Consider the following 21,774-nt stretch of genomic DNA (forward strand, 5'->3'; position numbering starts at 1 on the left):
TAAATAGTTTCAAACAATATCATAGCTTCAAGCAAATTATATCGAGACTTACCTTTTTAGTAGTGCAGCGCAAGCCAATGCGGGAGCTTCAGCTGGAGCAGGTGGTATTGGTAAGGAAATATACTTAGTTTAAAAGAATTTTGCACTGACTGAACATTGGTTTTTAGGTCACGGATATTTAGGAAATTCAGGGTAAGTCACGTCAGGTTCGCTGTAAAGAAACGGAATTTATTATTGATTTCTTGTTAGATCTTATAGTTCAGCTAATGCCGGGGCAAGTGCGTTTTCCAGAGGTTAGTTATAAAACAAGATTTTTTGAAATTTTCATTACAAAAATCTATTTTTTTAGGAGCTCGTGCGCCAGTTGCGTAAGTTTCAGAAAATCAGTTTTTCCTTCATTACTTGCAAATTTATCATTGTTTTCAGTCAATTTGGAATTGCCGGTGCTAAATCGCATGCGCATTCGGTAGGAATCAGTGAGTACTATAATTAGTCATTTATTAGTTTATTTTTATTTATTTTTAATTCTTTTAGGCACCCCCTTTGGAAGCATTTCAGGGTAAGCTGGTTAAATAGCATTGTCTCCATATCAGAGCATCAATGGTTTTCCCAATTGAATTTCACTCAGTTTCGTTCATTGACAATCTAATATTGAGACAAGTTTATTTAGTAATTATACTGATATAAGAAACTCAATATTCCTTGTCTATTTCTTTTTCTTACACACAGTAGTTCTGCCCATTCTCACGCAGGCGCAGCTGGATTTGGAGGATTCGGTAAGTCCGTTCAGAGATGGTGCTCCCATCGATCTCTCATTAATTCTGTTTTGTCTGTAGGTGCGGGTGCCCATGCCAATGCAGGCGCAAGCGCAGGAGTTTTTTAGACTTCTTCCAAGACTGTTTTGGATTTAATTTAAATTGTTTTATTGTGAAAATAAATAATTTATGGAACTGGAGTGTTTTTTTTATTTTTCAAAATATTTTAGTAGCATTCCAGCTACTTGAACATTTGATAGCAAACACGTCTTAGTTAATATTTCATTTTGTCACTAGCAGAAGCACAAATAGCGGAGTGTTAAATACATTATCCATTTGATTACTGAATACATTAGACTACACACAGACTGTTTTTAAGAGCAATTTCTACACAGAGGGCAGAGGATATTTTGGTGATAAACATGCTTAGTATTCCATGTTGCCACTGATTAATAAATAGTTGTAATTAGCAGAAACCAAAAAACTATTTTGTGTGATATTTATATATAACGGAATTTCGGACGGCGGCCATCTTAGGTGACTTGGCATACGATATATACAGTGAGAGCCAAAAGTCCGGAATAAATTCATTTAAAATTCAGGGATATGTTCAAAAAAAACGCTCGGACACGTCGATTTTTATTTTTAACTGCGGGTTTTCTTACTATAATTTTATGTATACAGGGTGGTCCAAAAATAAGTTACGAACATCAACTTCAATTTTTGAAATGGAAATACCTATTTTTTATTCTGTATTCTTAAAGAACAAAAAATTCTAGACATATTTCATGTACAATATCCTATACCTATCTTCATTTGTTTTTAATCTATTGACAGTTGAAGATCGGCATATTTGCACTTTTGACATGTTATAAAATCCAAACGGTTAGACATAGACAAATGAAGTTTGCACTTTTATTCGAAGCTTTTTTAAAACCATCTGTTGACCTAGCTAGTAAGTGTCAACAGGTACTGAGAAATTTACGGTTAAATTTCTAAAAAAACATTCAAAATATTAATTAATGTATTTAATCAAAAGTATTGTATAAACGTTGAACAAAAAGAAACTATTCTAATCTACACCGAATTAAATGTTCAAATTGAGCCCCATTAACTTCTTGACAGTAAGCGAGTCTTGATTCGAATTCTCTCAGAACGTTGCGTATCATTTCTTGAGGTATTTGTTGAATCTCATTTCTTATAATATTTCTCAATTCTTCTAAATTGTTGGGTTTATTTACATACACTCTATGCTTTAAATAACCCCACAAAAAGAAGTCCGAAGGAGTCAAGGCGGGGGACCTAGCAGGCCACTCCAATTGCCCCTTCGCCCAATCCATCACTCACTTAAATATTGGCGCACGGCTCTGCTGAAGTGTGGCGGCGCGCCATCTTGCTGGAACCAAATTGAAGCTTCTGGAATATTGGGATTTTTTGCATTTGGAAACATCAAACATAAAGCGGGAATCAGTTCGTTCCTTAAGAATTCCAAATAACGTTGACCTGTTAAGGTACCTTCAAAGAAAAATGGACCTATGACTCTGTCATTGATAATGCCGGTCCAAACATTCACAGATTGAGGATATTGGGTATGAGCTTCAATCACCTAATTTGGATTGGAGGAAGACCAGTAACGGCAGTTCTGTCTGTTCACTGTACCATTGAGGCAGAAGGTCGACTCGTCAGAAAAAATTATTCTACGAGTAAAAAGACGGTCGTTATGGCAGACATTCATTATAGTTTCGCAAAACTCTAATCGACGATCTGTATCATCTTCCTTAAGTTCGTGGATTAATTTTAATTTATAGGGAGGATATTTTGCCTTTTTCAAAATCCTTCTTAAAGATGTTTTTCCGACATCGTTATCTAGTGCTGCCTGTCTAGTCGGTGTATTAGGATTTTCTTCAATAGACAAAACCACATTTAACTTCTTTTCCTCGGAAATTGAGGGACAACCCGATCTGGGTCGATCTCTGACGTGACCTAATTCCCTAAATTTTCTTTCTAGTTTGCTAACGGTAGACTGAGATATTGTCTTATCAGGATACTTGGTATTAAACATTTCACAACCTGGTGTTGGGTCCTAATGCGATCACCACATCCTGTCATAATTAGTATTTCTATTCTCTCAGTTTCACTTAACTTATTCATCTTTTCAGGCAATATTAAATTTTACAATAAACAAGGATAAGACTGCTTGATACCTGTCACTTCAAAAAATGAGGACAACATCATTGCAACAATGGATGAAAAAACACAAAAAACAAGGTTACCTTAGTAAGGGTGTTACATAGTTGCATGCATTATTGTATGTTCAGAAATTTAACCGTAAATTTCTCAGTACCTATAAACTAACAGACACTAACTAGCTAGTGTCAACAGATGGTTTTAAAAAAGCTTCGATAAAAAGTGCAAACCGCATTTGTTTATGTCTAACCGTTTGGATTTTATAACATGTCAAAAGTGCAAATATGCCTATCTTCAACTGTCAATAACTCAAAAATAAATGAAGATAGGTATAGGACATTGTACATGAAATATGTCTAGAATTTTCTGTTCTTTAAGAATACAGAATAAAAAATAGCTATTTCCATTTCAAAAATTGAAGTTGATGGTCGTAACTTATTTTTGAACCACCCTGTATACATAAAATTATGGTAAGAAAAACCGCAGTTAAAAATAAAAATCGACGTGTCCGAGCGTTTTTTTTTGAAGATACCCCTGAATTTTAAATGAATTTATTCCGAACTTTTGGACTGTATAGCCTGTCCAAGCGTTAAGAACCAGCGGTTACTGTCAAAAATATCAAATGACGTCACGGTTAAGGCTATCGCTTAGATGGGATGTTTCTAATGTTGCGGTGGATCGGTTAATTGTTAACATGTATATTTTCTGACGCTGTATTGGGTACATGGACGTTGTTCTTAAAACTTCATTATTCTTCTGGATGGAGTTTGAACAAAATCCACTTGTTGTTTTACAGTTCAGTTAAAAATATTGGGCATAATACATTTTTGTATATTTTGGCAAATGAATGTAATATTATAATAGTTTTTGTTTGTTTATACAATCCGTTTTCAAATGTTTTTATTTGTCAGCTGTCAACCGCTATAACTTTCCTCCTAAGCAGGGTTAAGCCTGGTTCATGAATTCCGTACGGTAAGCAGTAAGAAGTAACACGTATGACGCATGGAAAATAACTACTAATATTCAAATTGGAGCTATTCATATTTTGCCGTATGCCGCAAGTCGTAAAAAGTTAGACGCATGAAATGGTTCAATTTAATTTCTTGTGTCATAATTCTTACGGAATCGTAAGTGATCGGCAATGTTGGCCAATATAACCAATCAAAAAGGTAGGCTAGTAGGGATTTCACAAAGGAAAATATTCAGAAAGAAAGGTAGGATGTATTTTGCTACGTTTTTTTACTTCTTATGTTTCTATATTATGAATTCGCACGATCCTTACTGCATGGAGCTTACTTCTTACTTCTTACGTGTTACTTCTTACTGCATACCATACGGAATTTATGAACCCACCTTTACTGGCTGTCAGTGGCGGCGCGTGACTTTAAGGAATTGGAGTGCACAATTGGGAGGGGAAAAAAATAGCGAAAAATGTTTGGGTGCTACGCCCTATATTTCCTTTTGAGAGCGTAAAAAATGCCAATAAACCCACTCTAATTTCCCTATATATGTTTTATTGAATATAATACTGTTTCACAAAATTAAACTTAAAAAAACTAATTAAACTAAAACTAATATTTTTTTAAATTTAAACATAAGTTTTGTACTGAAAATGAAGTCGTCTGTCTTTTTTTAAAATAAACTCTTCAATCACCAATTCGTTGAAATTTGGAATTTCTCGAATCATATCTTTTTCAATGGATAACATTGCGAGTGCAGTTAATCTATCCTGGCCCATAGTACTTCTAAGAAAAGTTTTAATTCGTTTTAGTGTAGAAAAACATCGTTCGGCTTCTGCGGTTGTCATTGGCATCGTAACAATTATTTGCAAAATTAGAATGGTTTCAGAAAAATCTTCTTGTAAATTGTTTTTGATTAAGAATTTTAGCAAATGAACTGCTCCAGAAAGTTCTCTAAAATCTGACCGTGTATATATTATTTTCAATTCTGTTCTTAATTTGTTTTTGTTTAAAAAGGGGTAATTGCGAATCGCTGATTCTAAAGGTAATATAGGAAAATTAAAGGTGTAAATTTCAAAATTTTCAACTAAAAACAAGTTAGCAATTTCCAAGTGACCTGTAAACAAACACCTTCTTTTGGTTTCCGATATAATGCTATCACAAACTTCTTTAACTTGAACGGTAGTGGAGACATACGAATTTCTGTCATCCAATCTTCTTCTTTTTCTTGTTTGACTTTCGTCAATATCTGCCAACTCGATTTCTCTAATAATGTGTATATTGTCCCTCTCTTTTTGAATATTTTTTTTAAATTCGGACATATATCGTTTTATGGTTACAGAGTCAGTAGCCCGTTTTTGCAGTTTTACTTTTGGCTTTAACCACCCCTCGCTTGGACAGGCTAATAGTAGACAGGAAAATTTGACAGTAGTAATGTTAGTGACACTCTTGACGGTTTTGACTTTTTTCTTTTTTTTTTAGTTTTGTGAAGGCCTGGCCTTGTTTTAGTTTTGTGCTCAAGAAAAGTTTCTGGAAATTAGTGGCTTTCTATTTACCGTAATTTCTAGTTTCAAGTTGTATTTTGTGTGTAATTAAGACATAGAATTTAGAATGGGTTAAGACATAGGGTTCTAGAAAAGACTAGAACAAAACTATAATGTAAGTATTGTGTAAAAATATCTATGTCATTAGTTATCTAGGGACTTATAAAAATAAATGTTTTTTCATATTTCCTATAAACCCTATTGTTAGATAAAAATGGCCAAAAGAAGAAACAAACTCACTACAGTATATTTTCAAAGTTAATTCACTAAATTACTTAAAAATAAGTAATATTAATGTACTTATCGAAGTTATTTTGATAAACACAGACGGCGTTTAATACGAGTGTGTCGAGGTATCATTCCCTAGTGGGGTGATCTTCGTACAACTGCTTGCAGTCTGCATTTTTAAGGTGGGTATACGCAGGTTCTTTTTCTCCTTCTTTCATTTTAAACAAAAGGAATTCTTATCTGAAATAAGTAAACCGAGCATCGAATATTAGAATTTATTGAAAATAAAAGAAATTATAGATCGGTTTCTAACAGGGCCAATTCTGACACAGGCTTCGCTCTCGAAGCCCACTTTTATCGATCTGCTTACGAAACATTGCCTTCAGTAAATGTGATAGCTTCCTCATCGATGCTGTAAATAGAAAAGAAGAAAAGAAAATGTAAATAAAATAGTACCCCATTTTTAATCTTTAGTCGTTATACACATACATAAACACTTATACATTAACATCAGTGTAAAGCATCTAGGCTTTCAACACTTATATATTGACAACAGTGCAAAGCGTCCATGCTTTTAACACTTAAATATTAACAACTGTGCAAAGCGTCCATACTTTCAACACTTATACATTGACAACAGTTCAAAGCGTCCATGTTTTTAACACTTAAACATTACCAACAGTGCAAAGCGTCCATGCTTTCATCACATTAATATTAATTTAATTCATACTAATAATACTACAAAGTGTTATTCAAATCAACATTTACATTTTACATTTTCAACATTTATATTTCTAACACGTGCCATAAATATGACATTTTAACATCAGTGTAAATCATCTTTCCAAATAAAGAAATAAAATTCTGAAATGCAAGTCTGGTCTCATCAGCTTTCAACGTTTTTAAGGGTTGTAGCAAGCAATATTTCGAAAAGACTTCTAATAAAACAAGAATATGTTTGTGTTCTTCGGAGGTCTTTTTTAATGGTCCAAGACAGTCTGTACGCAAAACTTGCATTAGTGCAGTAGGTTTGTCTACATTTTTTATTAATCCTTGGAAGGTCCCAGATCTGGTTTTCTTGATAGCACAAATTAAGCAGTGTTTAATGTACTTTCTAACAAATGAACGTAATTTTGGGAACCAAAAATGTTTTCTAATGGATTCAATAGTTTTGTCCATTCCGATGTGGCATTGTTCATCATGGAAAATACGTTAGACGCCAAGTGTACTTTGCCTCGGAACGAATGGTTTCATACATGTTCCATCAGGAGTCGTGTAAAACAGTTATCTATTTCGTGGCCAGTTTTAGCACAAAATGAGCAGGAGGGCACTTTCGTGTCTTTACTAGTTCCAGCAGGTCTAGTAATTTGATTAGTTGGAACAGATAAGGAACAATGTCGTTGTAGGTGTCCTATTTTTCCACAACGGTAACACTTAATGCTGTTAAATGACCTTCCAAAATCTTTTTGAAAAGATTTACGAGAATTTTCGTGAAAGCGTTTCCTTGATGGCTCCCCAGAGGCGGTTAAACTATTTGAGGTCGAAGGTTTCTCTGCTTGTGAAGGTTTGGTTATAGTGCCCAAAAAAGTCAACAATTCCGATATTTTTCGGAAGTTTAAATTAGTCGCTTTAGTCTGAACATCTCGCTCTTTTAGTCCGTGTATAATTAATTCTACGAGGTCAGCTTCCTCCCAATTAGCTCTTAAATTCCTTAACATAGCTGCCTTTTGGAAAATGTAAGCATCGTTGTGTTACAGGAGTTTGAGTTAAACTAAGTTCTAATAGTAAATGACCCAATTTCTTCTAGAAGGGAAAGCTTTAACAAAATCGCGCTGAAACGCTTCCCAACTTTTTATTTCTGGCGACCACATTTCAAACCATGTTTTTGAGACTCCCGTTAAAAATCGACCTACCCTAACCAAAGTCTACTGGTTAGTCTATTCAAATTCGTTTTTAATTTCTGATATTTCAGACAACCATTTTCTTGCGTCAGTAGTTTCGGGCTTAAAGAGTGGTAAATCAATTTGTTCCGGTGCTGTTTTTGCAGATTTTATGGCCTTTACCAATTGAGATAGTAATTTCTCCATTCTCACAGGCTTTCTTAAGAGATAAAACAAAAAACAATAAAATACAATAAAAATATAGATCTAATCTATCGCCACTAATGTTTTCCTATTTTTTTAAGTCGAAAAAGTTTAAGAAAAAAATACAATAAGCCCCAACAATGTTATCAAACAAAATTTCTTTAGGATTGAATTTCAGAAACAAGATCGTAATTTTTGATAACAAGGATAATCACATTATGTCTATTTTTGAGAAATATCTGTTGAATACAGATATTAAAGAATTCATTTCCCATAAACTGCTTGTTATCTTAAATATTTTAATATTAACATTAGGTGATATTAATAATTTTAAGTCTAATTCTTCTTGTTTTAGTTTACAACAAAACACGTCGTACAAAATGCCAGCAAAATAAGAAAAATAAACAAAATACTGCGTTTTAGTACTTACGGTATGTTTTCTTCAGTCAACGGGAAAAAAGTGGGCAGAAAGTACAAATCCACTTCTGATGTTAGATAAAAATGGACAAAAAAAGAAACAAACTCACTACAGTATATTTTCAAAGTTAAATCACTAAGTTACTTAAAACTAAATAATATTAATGTACTTATCTAAGTTATTTTGATAAACACAGACGGCGTGTCGAGTGTGTCGAGTGTGTACGAGTGTGTCGAGGTATCATTCCCTAGTGGGGTGATCTTCGTACAACCGTTGACTGAAAGAGTTTGAGAACTCTTTCAATCAACTAATCTGAACTCTTTCAATCAACGGTACAACTGCTTACAGTCTGCATTTTTAAGGTGGGTATGCGCAGGTTCTTTTTTTCCTTTTTTCATTTTAAACAAAAGGAATTCTTATCTGAAATAAGTAAACCGAGCATCGAATATTAGAATTTATTGAAAATAAAATAAATTATAGATCGGTTTCTAACACTATGTTGAAGAAATCATGGATGGAGGTACGCCAGATCATTTCATTAAAGGATTGCAATAAAGATTGTTCCAACCATTTTTCTGCTTCAAATTATAATAACCCTGATGTTCCTGAGTCAAGATTTAGGTTTGGTGCAATTCCATGGTCTCTGCTAAAAATCAGGTTCTGTTAGTTATTATTAATTTTTCCTAAGACCAAAAAAATCATTTTTAGACGTCAATTTTGTTGATAATAGAATTCAAGTTGCAAGTTCAGAGACACTAGTGGTAGGTCCACTTCAACTACTGATAAATAAAAGAGCACATATTGCTTCTTTAAAGTCTCTTTATAATAATGAAAGGTTTCTGTTTATAAAAAAGAATCTTAATGAAGTAATTAAAGAATTCATTAAGTCTCAACTGCTAATCAATGCAAAAGTATTTGACGCACTTTTGGAGATGGTAATTGGATTGGATAGTACCTCTCTTCAAACTGTACTCTCCAATATACCTTCCAATTATGACAAGTCCAGACATTTTTGGCAATTGGAATTTAAATTGCAGGCAGAGTCTATGAGTGAACTAGATCTTTGTTGTGTCTTGATGTTTGATCAAATATCTTAGTTCTGGACTTTTTTATAAAAAATCATGATCTTGTATTCATGTTTCGAGGTCTTAAATATTTAAAATACCAGTATCTTATTTTTTTACACAAGGGGTCTTTGCATCTATTTGTGATGAAGGTGATAGTAATACAGCCAGACAACAAACCAACTTTATAAAACTTGGTTATTAATGGGCAAGCTATTACTTTAAAATATAATGTTGTTAAACAGCTAGTTGAACACTACATGTTCGTATGTATAGTGCCTCCTACTGTTCTATCTTTTATTATTCCATGAACAACTTACCAAGTCCTGTGGTTGCTGATAGTGTCTCTGTATCTATGTTCTTTAACTGGTTGGATTCATGGAAATATCTTGGAAACTAATATAATAGTAGAAGAACTCTCCACGCTTGAAAAATAAAAGGCAGTTGGATTCACACCATAAGATTTTGAAAAATTTATGTATTCTACCATTTGGCCAGTACCATTTGGCAGGGGGTGGGTTCCATAAAGTTAAAGGGACATCTTCAAAACGGTTTTTTCTTAAAAATGTTTACATAGATATTTAAGTTTTACCATTTTATTGATAAAAGAAAGAGAATGAACTAAAAAAATTTTAAAAATTATAAGGGATTTTCTACCTACGTATAATTTATAATTTCACTGGTAATAAACGAAAATTTCCACACGCAAATCAAGATTATCAAATATGTAAATAAGAATTAATTGATAAATAAAAGAAACTTTCAAATGTCACTTACATCATCAAATATTATTTTATTATCTATTGCGAGTGGTAGTATACTACTACTATTATCGTAATTTTCTCTCGTTTCTCATTATAGGCAGCCGTATGAAGGTTTAATATAGCGGGGCATAATAGGCTGCTACCGAAGATGGTCGACTGATTTTTATTGGCTAATTTGTCACGTACATCAAATATGACGTTGATGACATTTTAACTGTCGTATTTGACGACTCGATTGTCTTTTTTGTGTTTCCTTTAGGTGGCAATCAAGCCACGTCTCATAATTTTCTTCTAACTTAAAGCTTTTAAGTAATTTTATAGCTTTTTGTAGTTTTTTGTGATTTTATAATATACAATTTTGAGGTGTATTTTGGATGTATTATCTTTTTCCCAAGGTTTAATTGTGGATTCAGTCTTATTTTGGATATATCGATGTCACAGTTCTCAATTTTTATAGTTTAATTCTAATTCTTAGGCCTCCATATTATACCAATCAAAATTTTTAGTATTTCCATTTCCTTGTCTTCATCTAGGTTAAGATATTTGTGCAAATATCCTTGATGTACATTAGTAATTACCCGAACACTTACATGGGACGCTGGTCACGATATAAATTTGAAATTTAAAGGGAGCATAATTACTCAAAGGCCCCTAATGCAAAAAAAGTCTTATTTGCATCCCAGTACCAAAGTGTGTCTCAAGATGTATTTAATGATGGTGCTGAAATTGGGAGGGAACATTTTTATTCAGTTAATAAAGAAGTTCTGAGTTTATTCCAAGAATAAAAATTTTCAAAAAACAAGGTTGTAAATCTTATAAGTTCTAATTCACCAAACATCTCACTTGTCAGATCTTGACACTGTGAATCTGGATAGTAGGCCAAAATCCTCCTGTTGTGATTCCCATAATAATTAAACGTCTGAAGCGCCCATAACGAACCGATCTTATGACAACTGACTTTACTATACCTGGGCTAGGATTATAAAATCACGACTCGATCTCGATATGATCACGACTTTGAATTCGATCACGACTCAGTCGTGACGAGAAGGGTGATTCTAAATTTCAATCGTCGGCTAAACTCGTTTTATTCGATTTGATTTAGTTTTCTTGGTATATATTTGTTATTTTCCCTAATATTTGACAGATGAAAACGTCAATTGAAGAGTGGAAATTCAAAAGGGTCTAAGTGCCACTGCCGGCAAATTTCAGGTAACACTTGTGTAGTAGTCTACGTGCCAACGCCAATAGCATACAAAAGGGTCTATGTGCCTTTCGTATTACCTTTGTATTATTTTCTGACGTCAAAACCTGCAGCCGGTCTAAGCGCAGGTAAATTTTTTAGGTTCAAGGGGTCTAAGTGCCAAGCACTTACCATCATTAGTATATAAAATGGACGCACGTGGCAATGTACAACAGAGCATGATGCATAAAAAAGATATAATGCAGTAAAAAGACGCCAAAAAGGTACTGAAGGTGTTAGAAAAGAAAGAAAAAGGTGCAGAATTAGTGGTTTACAACATTCAAATTATAAAAGTGTTATTGTGCCGCCAAAAAATCTGCCTGAACTTGAGGTAAGCAATTCTAACCTTAAAACTGTAATATAAATTCAAAATATTTAAATATAACGCCCTCTATTATTAATGCCTATATATATTTCTAAAGCAACCTGACAACGTCGGCTTAGCGAGTTTTGTAGTCTCTACTACAGATGTAAATACACACGGAGCTATTTACATCTGTGGTCTCTACTATTTGGTTGAATAAACAGTCGTTAATCATCAGAAGCTATGACAAGCGTGTTTTATTTTCGCCGGTCTTCCTATTCCACTATTTATTTTAACAGGTTATGGGCCCAGGCATGTGCCTAGGATAGATTAGAGCCTTAAAACTCAGTTAGTCTATTCAGTGTCAGTTTAACGTGTCGCGAAAACCGAGCAGTCAGACGAAAACGAAAACACAGTGTTTGTTGCAAGTTGGCGATAAATTATCTTAGTAGTGTGCAAAAACTTGTCGGGCGCGAGAACTTTGAAGAGTGGTCTTTTGCCCTGGAGAATTATTTTGTACTCGAAGGTTTAAGTTAATGTTTGGATGAACAGAAACGGATTCTGTCACCATTGCGAAAGCAAAAGCCAAATTGATTTTAACTATAGACCCTTCTTTATATTTGCACATAAAGAGTGCGACAACATGCCAGGAAGTTTGGGAAAAGTTAGGAAAACTTTATGCTGATGCAGGTTTTACAAGAAAAATCAGTTTGCTTAGGCATCTAATATCATTGAGGTTAGAAAGTGTTTTATATGTCTTGGAAATAAAACACAAGCTTTTTTAAGACAGTATTATATAATTATTAAGTCGAAAAGTTTACAAAACAGCTGGGTATAAACAACACCGGCACTATCAAGACGTGCACTGATCTCGTGACCGCTAAAAGATCCTTTTTTACACTTTGACATTAAGGATGGCCTACTATGTGTGTAGCGCAGGCCATTATACACAAACCTACTATGTTCACATATATTAAACAGAAAGTTGTAATTCAATGGAAAGTTACCTCAACCAGGTGATTGAAACTTCTCAAAAACTCAGAAAGACGAGGTTTAGCATCGACGACGAATGGGTCGGATCGTTATTATTGGCCGGATTACCAGAAAGGTATGCACCAATGTTAATGGCGATAGAGCATGCGGGAATTTCTATCAGTGCAGATTCCATAAGAGCAAGTTAATGGACATGGATGTAGATGGCGCAGGTATGAAAGGCAGTGACAGAAAAGAAGCCTTTACACTGAAGGCCGGCAACAGTGGCGGGAGCTTTGTGACGCGGCCAAAAGGTGGCAGCAGTTTCGGTCGAAAATCCTCAAATGTCAACGCAGGTGCATCAACGTCAGGCAGACCAGATAATTTTGACAAAAGGGATAAAAACAAACTTATTTGTTTTAAATGTAAATTGTAAACAACCCGGTCATTTCATGTCGAAGTGTCCAAATTCGAATGTTTTCTCAGCAAATTCGTCAAGATATGCGTTGAGTGCGGTATTTTTAAATGGGAAATACAGCAAGGATGATTTTTACTTGGACTCAGGAGCAAGTAAACATATGTCTCCGAATGAAAAATGGATTAAGAAATGCAGGATTGCAGAAACCAAATTAAGTGACATTGTGGTTGCAAATGAAGAGAAACTTAAGGTCAAGTGCATTGGGAATATAGATATTGAGACCAAGGTTAAGGGGGAGATTTGTAAGGTGACCATTGAAGATGTTCTTTGTGTTCCTGGTTTGACAACCAACCTCATATCAGTAAGTCAGTTGATTTCAAAAGGTAACGGAGTATCCTTTAGTAATAGTGGCTGTTCTATTTTTAGTAATAATAATAAGTTGTTAGCTACAGCTGATTTATGTGATGATCTTTATAAATTAAATCTAAGTTTTAGCCCAGAAAGTAATTTAGCACTGTTGACTGCCTGTAGTGATCCAGAAGTGTGGCACCGAAGGCTAGGCCACATTAATACTCAAGATTTAAACAAGATGAGAAACTGTGTGTTGGGTATAACACTAAGGAATATATGTACCATTGACAAGAGTAACTGCATTGTTTGTTGTGAGGGAAAACAAACAAGGTTGCCTTTTCCAAATAAGGGTTCGAGGAGCAGTGGCCTATTGGAAGTTATCCATGGAGACGTGTGCGGGCCAATGGAGGTAAATTCAATTGGGGGTGCAAGGTATTTTTTGTTGCTTGTCGATGATAATAGTAGAATGTCCTTTGTTTATTTTCTAAAGGCTAAGAGTCAAGTATTCAATAATTTTAAAACTTTTAAGACTATGGTAGAGAACCAGCTAGACCGAAAGATAAAAATCTTTTGAAGTGACCAGGGTGGTGAATTCTGTGGTAATAATTTTGATTCTTTCTTTAAGTCAGAGGGCATAATTCACCAAACTACCAATGCTTACACACTAGAACAAAACGGTCTTGCAGAAAGGCTAAACAGGTGTTTAGTGGAGAAGGCAAAGTGCCTTATGTTTGACGCTGGTTTAGGTAAGAAGTTTTGGGCAGAGGCGGTAAATACTGCTAGCTACATCAGGAACCGATGTATTTCAAGTGGTTTGGATGGCAATACACCCTATGAAGTGTGGCATGGTTCCAAGCCAGATTTGTCACATTGTAAGATCTTTGGGAGCAGAGTTATGGTACATGTTCCAAAGGAAAAGAGACTTAAGCTGGATAAAAAGTTTAATATGTGTATCATGGTTGGATATGCAGAGAATATTAAAGGGTATAGAATTTATGATCCAAAAATAGATGACGTCACAACTAGCAGGGATGTTCAAATTCATGAAGATATGAAATCCATAAAGCCAGTGTTCTCAAAGGAAACTGTAGTTTCACTGGGGGACAGGAGGAACAGTATTCCAAAGCAGAATGATGAGAGTGATTCCATCAGTAGTGAATATGATTCAGTAGAGTACGGTATTGAAAATGATGTTTTTCAGGATAACCCAAGTGATGCAGACTATGTACCTGAATTATCAGATACAAGTTTTGACAATAATGGAAGCTTAGAGGCAGCAGCTCCAAGAAAATCAACTAGAGAGAGGTCAGCTAAGAAGTACGATGATTATGTTGTATTTTTCTGTCCAACAACCCAGTCGGTACACCAGAAGTGTCGCAGATGCTGTCTAGACCTGATGGTAATCAGTGGAGAGCGGCGAGGCAAGAGGAGATCAAATGTTTGGAGGAAAACGAGACATGGGAGTTGGTGGAGCGGTCAAGTGAGTTTCCAGTTGTCGAATGTAAGTGGGTTTTTAAGTTAAAATCTGATAGTGACAATAAAAAAACATCGTGCACGTCTAGTAGCCAAAGGGTATACACAGAGAGAAGGAGTAGATTACTCAGAGACTTTTTCGTCTGTAGTCAGGCACTCTACCCTCAGATTGTTAATAGGTTTAAGTGTAAATTTAGGTCTAGATATTGTACACCTAGATATAACAACAGCCTTTTTACATGGTGAGCTAAGTGAAACAGTTTTCATGAGGCAGCCAGAGTGTTTTGTAGAGCCAGGTCATGAAAACAAAGTTCTAAAGTTAAATAAGGCGATATATGGTCTTAAACAATCCTCTCGTGTTTGGTACCAAAAGGTGGAGATTGTTCTTATCGAGTTGGGTTACAGTAAGTCTGAATTTGAGCCTTGTGTTTTTATTAAGTCAGAGAGTGGTTCTATGACTGTCATTGCACTTTACGTGGATGATTTTTTTATTTTCTCGAATAATTATGTTGAAATGAGTAGATTAAAAGCAGAATTGGCTTCAAGATTTAAGTTGAAAGATCTAGAACAAGCTAAACAAATTTTAGGTATGAATATCTCTATAGATAATTCAAAGAATGTTATAACATTAGACCAGACCAATTATATTAGATTCTTTATTAGAAAAGCTTCAAATGAAAGATTGTAAGACGATTGAAACTCCAATGGAGAAGAATTTAAATTTAATTAAGGGTGATAATAGTGTTTCATCAGTGCCATACCGTCAAGTTATTGGTGGACTTATGTATTTAGCTATAATGACTAGGCCAGATATTTCCTATAGTGTTAGCTATTTAAGCCAGTTCAATAATTGCTTCAATGAGACTCAATGGCAAAGTGTTAAAAGACTTCTTAGATATCTTCAGAAAATAAAGTATTATTGTTTGAAATATCAGAAAGATTGTAAAGAGTTAGTAGGCTATATAGACGCCGATTGGGGTAGTAATATAGTAGACAGAAGGTCCTATACCGGTTTTTGTTTTGTGTATGCAAATTCTGTAATTTCATGAGAAAGCACCAAGCAAAGGACTGTTATGTTATTTAGCGATAGTCAGAGTGCCTTAAAGCTATCTTCAAACCCGGTGTTCCATAAAAGGACTAAACATATTGACGTCCGTCACCATTTTGTCAGGGAAGTAATTCAGAATGGATTGGTGAGTCTTGAGTATATTAAAACGGACGATATGCCCGCAGATGTTTTGACGAAAGCTTTGGGTTCTAGCAAGCATTATAAGTTTTTAGTTTTGTTAGATTTAGTACCAAAATTATTTTAGTAGTTAGTTCTCAATGTTTTCGGACTTGTTTGTTAAATATTTTTAACTAGTGGGGGTGTAAAGATAAGTTCAAAATATTTAAATATAACGCCCTCTATTATTAATGCCTATATATATTTCTAAAGCAACGTGACAACGTCGGCTTAGCGAGTTTTGTAGTCTCTACTATTTGGTTGAATAAACAGTCGTTGTTAATCATCAGAAGCTATGACAAGCGTGTTTTATTTTCGCCGGTCTTCCTATTCCACTATTTATTTCAACAAAAACAAGCTCCAAAATAAGACTTCACTTTTTTGTTACAGGTAACACGTTCTTGTAAATATGCCTGAAAATCTTTAACATTTGAGCAAAGAAACGCACTGTTCGCGTCAATATTATGAAGCTGCTAATTTCGATAAGCAAGGTACTTTTCTTTTGGGACTGATTCAAGCTATAAACGTAGGTCGCAGGAGACACGGCACGTATAGTATGCCAGAACAAAGTCGTCGCCAAAGTACGATTACTTATACTGTTCCTAATGGTAGAGGACAACATGTTCAGGTTTGTCGAAAAACTTTTTCTGACATAAAAGAGTGCAAGTACTTGTCGAAAAAAAGAAAATGGGACATACTACGTACACAGATCAACGTTGTAAGGGAGCGAAAATTAGAAAGTATTTGCCAGAATTTCGTCAGCATGTCAGGGATCATATTCAAAGCTTTCCTCGCGAGGAAAATCAGTACAGCCGGAATAAGTCAATTAAAGAATATCTAAGTCCAGATTTAAATCTAAATCGTATGTTTTTGGCGTACAATGCAAAATATCCACAATCAACTGTTACTTATAAGTATTACTCAATGGTATTTAAGAAGGATTTTCCAAATCTTAGATTCGGAAGGCCTAGGTCAGATACATGTTCGAAGTGTGATCTTTATCAAAATAAGATTAAAGATTGGAGTGACAATTGCATAGGACAAAACAAGAACAAGATTATTTTAATGTTGATGATTTACCTAGTTTCTAAGGGTATCTACGAAAAGGTTGAGCAAAAATTTCTGATAAGTGACTTTTCATATCTCACTTGTGATAGAGATTTTGCACAAATAGAAAAGGGAAAACGCGTTGTAAAAAACTACACTCTAGAAAATATAGAAAAGATGATAGAAGAGGTACGCCACCAAAGACCTTTTAATGTACTACGTATGGAAAAAACGATTTTAAAGATTTTCAGAGCATGGCAGGCGAATATCTAAATACGACTAAACTACAAATTTCACAAATAACCTGGATTAAAATTGAACAGGTGCAAGAAACGTTGGTTAAAACCAAAAAGACCTTCTCTTAGCTCGAGGAATGGACCACTTGTAATGTTCTAAAGAAGGGAAAAAGGTCGACTAAAATTCCGGTAGCATTGGTTCTAGACCTCGACTGCAGAAACCGTATTTCAGCCGAGAAGCTGAAAAACTTAAAAGATATGATGGACTATATTCCTGTTAAATATGTTCAGTTTTATGATAATATTACAGAAAAAACACATTCGAATTAAAAGGCTCCTTTGGACATAGACCCTTTTGACAGTGTATTATAGTTGGCACTTAGGACCTTCTAGTAGATTTTGTGTTATGATTAGTTTTTCTCAATGATAGTTTTTGTTTTGTGTATAACAATATAACACGTTTATTGATTGAATTTTTCGATCTTGATGAATTTATTGATTGACCCTTTTGAATTTTTACTCTTCAATTGTCTTTTTTATTGATAAACACTAATAGTTTTCATTTATTTTGTTAGTTTTTTTTGCCTCCGTGTTTTTTTTTAATTTAAATATATGCCTATAATATTTCTTTAAAATAAAAAAAAATTCGTTTAAAACCACCAGTACCCATTGGGAAATAATAATTGAATTCATGAAAAATCACAAAAACTTGCAATCAATAGGACCTATAACACCAGGGAAATTGGATTCGTCCATAAATGTTAATTTATTAATTTGTCTTGTATCTCTTATATTTGGAAAATTAATGAATCGGTCAGCAAGGTGATTGTCAGTAATTTTATGGATCCAATGACTTGCAGTAGTTTCACTAAATCCAAATTTAAAATCTTGTCCAATGCTTCTTTGATAATAAACAATATGTGGCATAAAATCTTGACATACTAAAACTGCCCATGCAATGTTAACTCGACTTCCTCTGCCTCTATTGTTAAAGGTTGTGGAAAATATGGTCGAATTAGATCTATTAGTTGATGTGTTTAAGAAAGCCTCTTGATATACTAATGAAAACCTGGTATGACTATTGGTAAATAATCAATGAAACAAATACGTTTAAAAACGGATGCTGACACATTATACACGTAATAAATAAGGAAGAATCTATATCATCTGGTGCATACGATATAGCCGTGTGTATATAGCGTGTCGTCGACAAATCGTTAAAAACTAGGCAATCCGCAAGACACTCACGATTGAAAATTTTATTTAAAATCAGTCATATCGAGTAGTCGTGTCGAATCGTCATTTTTGGAATCCCACAACTGCTCTGTAACCACATCATGGAAAAGGAAAAAAATATACAGTCCACTCTTGGTTTTAAGGTGCTTCCACGTGCCTTAAAATTACGATAGGAGGGAAAAGCTATCGACCCTCCCGTACACCTCCCACCCTCATTTCTCCGGTTTAGAAACTAGCACAGGCCATAGTGACAAATACTCTTTTCTTCTTAAGAATAAAAGGTTCTTAGCCCGTCTTAATATTTCATGTTCCATACTTACGTGAGACAACCCACTGGCATATCACATCTTTACGTTATTTTCACTAATCAAAACCACCCTATAGGAATTTGGCAATAATGCAAACTTTTAAAGTTATAAGTACTTTTTTAAAAAAATAATTATTTTATTTATTTATTTTGTTAAATTAATATTTTGTTTTTATTTGCTTACGTTAAAAAAAAATAAAAAACAAAAAAAAACATGCCTATTAATTTGTACATATGTATTTGTGTTATATCTAGTCATTATTAATTAATTTATTCACCATGAGGAGATTTATATTTAAGAAATAGGTACATACAATAGTACATTCTGTTTTTGTTATAAGAATTTATATTTTGTTTTATTTTCTTTTTGATGGTTAAAAAATATATAGGTTTAATTTTTTTCTATTTAGGTGTGTTTCTTATAATGTTTTTAACACTTATAAAAAAAAGCTGATATTTTTTTCTGAAAGTTCAAAAATAATTAAAATTATAAATGTTAATAAAAAAAAATATTTTTTATACCTGCAACAATTCAATATTCATACATAAAAGGTCTAATTAATACCATGCTTACAGTTTACAGTATTTAATTTAGAATGTATTTTCATGCGTCTTAATTTCCGGTGTTTTTTTGTGTAAAATTTGTTTCAATTCATCTTAAAATAAAATATTTAAAAAACAAATTTTGTTCTTTTATTTAAAATTTGCTTCCATACCTAGGGTATTAATTTATAATTATTGGTAAATATCTATATATAAATATCTTTAAAGTTCAGATTTGAATGTCCTAAATAAGCAATTTCTTGAAAACTAAATTTAAATCAAATAATACTTTAGTTGATGCTTTAATTATTGAAGAAAATTATGAGGGATGTCTGAGATATGCAATAGTCACAGGTTTATTAATAGTTAGTTTATTTTTCTTCCGCAATTTTCAACTTTAACAAAATGTGGGTATTTTTAAACTGATAAGCGTATTGTTAGTTTTTAAATAAAATTAAATTCTATTTAAATATATCTCTCATTATTCACGCTCTTTTTATTTATCACATTCTGTAATTCTGAGAATGAGTTCAAATTCTAATATTATCAAGTAATAGATCAGGCTTAAATTTCCCGCCACACGCCACCAAAAATGATCGATCGCCCCCGTCCTTGTCATCAACGTCAATAGAGCTGTTAATGGAATTTCGGTCTGACCATTAGGCAATACGCATTTCTCTATATTTGTGTTCTGTGATTATACGTAAATATTTGTATTTTGTTTAATCACAATATATTTATTTTCTTATAGTTATTTTAATTTTCATTAAATATAGGTATTTTGATTCTTTTCTGAAACCAAAATAGTAACTCGCTAAAATAATTTAAATTCTTATCAAACTAATTGATTAGTGATAGTACTGGTTTAGTGTTAAATAAAATTAGATTTAAAAAATAAATTAATAAAATGGAAATGCGACAATGGACTCTCGAGAAATGATTACTATTACACAGTATAGCGACGAAGAACTTTTCAATTAATGAAGAGGCTGCGGACTGGTGAGGCGTGAGTTGCGATGCAAAAACCGCCGATGTCGGAGGGTGTGCGTTTTGTCATTAGAGCATTTTTTCTCTGTAGAAAATGCAAAAGGAAATTTTCGATTCTGTGCATTTCATTTTTTGAGAACAGCAAAATAAGCATCAGGTAGGATATATTTTTAATGTTTGAAATTTTTCTTACCTTATAATTTTTACTTGTTTTTATGTGCACTAAAGATTAAATTATTTTTATTAGGATCAGTTGGATCTGTTGTACGTCTGGACGTGGAAAATGTCAACGAGCACTGTACATGACTATTTCCGGGTAACAAGAGTCAATCTAATTCAATATTGCCACTTTTTTCGAGATTTTGTTCCTGGCACTTGTTGCTAACATCGGATGAATTTCAATTAGGTAAGATAATTAATATTATTTATTAATTTGATTACAAAGAAATTTTTACAATTCAATAAAGCTAAAAATCGTTACTGGTGTTCTACTGCTATGTATTAAAAATTTCCCGTATTGGCAAGTATTAACACGCACACAAAACACTCAAATATAATAATATAATAATCTACTTTATTGCCAAAAAAAAATTACAATTTTGTAAACAAAGCTAATAAAATAATCTAAAAAATATACAATAAAAAATACAAACAAAACAAAAGTTTACAATACATAAAACAAAATATAAATACTCATATAATAAATATATATACATACTATACTATAAATCTTTGTACAATAAAATAATTATTGTACGCGGCCACAATATATAAGTTTAGTACATAGGCTTATTACAACAAAATTAAAAAAAAGAGAAAAGGGAGAAAAGTAAAAAAAGTAAAAAGTTTAAATAAATAAATATTTATAACTCTGATAAAATTTATTAACAAAAAACTGTTCACTGCATATAATGCTCTCTCCAGCAAGTGTGATTTTAAAGCCTAAGATGATATGGATTTGATTTCAAGTGGAAGATGATTGTTCATTTTTTTGCATTATATACGATATAGTTTTAACTAACTCTGACCCTGGGGTTAGAAAATAAAGATCATGCTACCCATTCCTAAGTGCGTAATTGTAAGATGGCCTTTCGGGAACTGTTGACACATGCTTGCGAACTAAGCAAATAGATTCAAAAGAGTTAATATTTTAAATTTTTTAAAGAATTCTTGACATGAAGGTCTACTACTTAGTCTCAGTAAATAACGAGCAGCTCTCTTTTGTAGTTTTAAAATTCGCTCAAATTGAGTCGCACAACAACCCCAGACTGGAAGGGCATATCGAGGATGTGACTCAAAAAGGGCGTAATATACTAATCAGGACGTTGCCAAGTTTAATTCCCTGAAAACCCATACCATAAGTGCAAAACATGCAAGCTAAGTTTTTGGATAAGACATCGCTTTGCAGGTCGCATTTTAAGGAATTCTA

At 33.4% G+C, this 21,774-nt stretch overlaps 2 long non-coding RNA genes across 2 annotated transcripts; one reads left to right on the forward strand and one right to left on the reverse strand.

The window, feature by feature from the left end:
* The first annotated feature begins 59 nt into the window (after positions 1 to 59).
* Positions 60 to 950, forward strand: LOC126733432 (uncharacterized). Its single transcript, XR_007659705.1, has 8 exons — positions 60 to 110; positions 168 to 192; positions 250 to 293; positions 350 to 368; positions 427 to 476; positions 535 to 559; positions 730 to 776; positions 837 to 950. It is a non-coding gene; the product is annotated as an uncharacterized LOC126733432 (long non-coding RNA).
* A 7,666-nt stretch (positions 951 to 8,616) lies between these two features.
* LOC126733431 (uncharacterized) lies at positions 8,617 to 10,195 on the reverse strand. Its single transcript, XR_007659704.1, has 3 exons — positions 10,017 to 10,195; positions 9,560 to 9,664; positions 8,617 to 8,821 (listed from the first exon to the last, which is right to left on the reverse strand). It is a non-coding gene; the product is annotated as an uncharacterized LOC126733431 (long non-coding RNA).
* Between the last annotated feature and the right edge of the window lie 11,579 nt (positions 10,196 to 21,774).

This window comes from Anthonomus grandis, chromosome 2 (assembly GCF_022605725.1).
Source record: "Anthonomus grandis grandis chromosome 2, icAntGran1.3, whole genome shotgun sequence".
Taxonomy (NCBI): domain Eukaryota; kingdom Metazoa; phylum Arthropoda; class Insecta; order Coleoptera; family Curculionidae; genus Anthonomus; species Anthonomus grandis.